The following is a 2,164-nucleotide window of genomic DNA, read 5'->3' as shown; positions in this document are numbered from 1 at the left end:
GTGTGTGTGTGTGTGTGTGTGTGTGTGTGTGTGTGTGTGTGTGTGTGTAATTCAATGTCCTTTGCCCACAGTCACTTAATAATCAAGCCTAAAAGACAGGAGTTGTTTGCTTATTTGTTCCTTTTCTGTGAGAATTTGTCACAGAGTTTATTTTTGCCACTTACAGTTTAGGGACCTGGTGCTGTGTGCCTTGAACCCCATCTTCATTTGGAGATCCATGGGTAACTTACAATTTCCACCTCCTCTTTGCAAAAGTCTCTGAGGAAAGGGTTTACAGATGAACACTTCAGTTTATACGCCAATTGTAACAGTCCTAATAAGCAGAGATTCTTAACCAAAAACCAACAGATGGGCATATGTTTGGAAAGTTTACGAAACCACTGAAATTCAATATTCTCTTTTCAAGTTTGTGTATAATAGTTGTATAGTATAGATTTTTTTTGAGAAAAGATCTATAAAATCATCAAATGTTCAGAAAAATCTGTCTCTCAAAAGGATTTAGCCAGAAACAACTTTCTGTCTCATTAGTTTGAGTGTTTAGCAGAAAATTGTTCAAATCAGTGGTTTCATAGCAAATGGGATAACCCTACAAATGCTGTTAGAAAGTTGAATTTTTTAATACAGATATTATCATTTCTTCATGAAGAATAATAAAGGAATAATACAAGAATGATATCAGAAAAGATTAAGTCCCTATCAGATAGGTACATGAAAATCTCTAAAACATTGTAGAAATATAACTAAATTATGATAAACTGTTAATAACATTTTTCTTCCTATTCTTCACAATGGGAAATTCAATCAAATATTTGTGATGACGAAATTGCCTATAGGGATTGTCCAAAAGAGCAGAAAACTTGCAATAAGCAGATTTAAAGAGACGTATAAGAAACAAATAGAAGGTGATAGGTATGAAATATGGAAGTAGGAAAAATGATAGTTATTCTCTATAAATAGCAACTAATTTGTCTGCTACTCACATTAGGGAACATTTTCTGTGAAAGAACAGTCTTAAAATAATGGTGTGGATAAGCGTACCCAGTGCTCCATTCCCTCTTACGAGCCGAATAAAAGGGAATACACGTCTCCCAATTGCATCTTCAAAATCATCCCGTTCCTGATAAGAAGGTGACCTTTGGAATTCTGTGGAAAGAGAGTACACTGAACAGTCTAAGAGACTGCAGAATTCCTTCAAAGGTTCAACCAAAGGAGTGTATTCCCAACAGGACTGTCTCTTACCTAATCACTGAGTGGAGATAGACACTTCATGAAGACTTGGTTTTGTCAGTCACTGCCTTACATACTGCACACACATTTCCAGCTCCATCCCTAGATCCACAGATTTTTCCAGATAAGGTGATCCTGTGGCACACTGAAGTTTTAGAGGCATTAAATTAATGAATTGCAGTTCTTCAACAGTTACGTGAGCTGTCTCTATTCCCACCATTTTTAAAGGTAAGAAATGGAGGCATCTATAGAGACAAATAACACAGCAACAGTCAGAGGTAAGGCAAGCTCCGCAAGCCTGGGACTTCAGTTTTCATCGACACCATGGTTTTGTTTGTTTATTGGTTGGTTTTGTCTTGTTTTGTTTTTGTCAGTGGTAACCCCGTCAGCAACCCAAACCCTTGGAGTTAACAGCTGAAAGGCACTTTCTTGGGTGAGATGATTAAATTAAATCGATTTTGAGCTCTCATAAAGCTCCTAGAAATTTAGGAGAAGACACTCTCAAGACGATGCCCATCCAAAGGTTTTTTTTTTTTTTTGCCAGTGTTGTCCTAGAAACTCTTGAATAAAGAAATCCTGAGGGATGGGAGATAATACTATGGCCAAATCCAGACACATCTAGGGTGTGGCTAGCATTAGGTTTATCTGACAAACGGGGAGAAAACTTCAAAGTTTTCTGGAACTTAGGAAGAGAAAAACAAGTAACTTAGCCCTCCTTTTACTTTGGACTGAGCTTTTTCAGAAAAACACAAAGAAACACACCAAAACGATGTTATACTGATCTGTGAAGCTTTAATATGTCAAACCTTTGACCTTTGATATGTCAAAATTTGTTATAAGTTATCACTTACTGTGGTTATTATAATAATTATATAATAATTATATAATAATTATATAATATATAATATATAATATATAATATATAATATATAATATA

The 2,164-nt window shown here is 35.3% G+C and overlaps 1 pseudogene; it reads right to left on the bottom strand.

Moving 5' to 3' along the window:
* Nucleotides 1-2,164, bottom strand: part of LOC110316201 — a 151,493-nt pseudogene that overhangs the window by 148,884 nt on the left and 445 nt on the right.

This window comes from Mus pahari, chromosome 2 (genome assembly GCF_900095145.1).
Source record: "Mus pahari chromosome 2, PAHARI_EIJ_v1.1, whole genome shotgun sequence".
Taxonomy (NCBI): Eukaryota; Metazoa; Chordata; class Mammalia; order Rodentia; family Muridae; genus Mus; species Mus pahari.
Note: the sequence above shows the minus strand (reverse complement) of the source record. Positions and strands in the feature narration are given on the sequence as shown.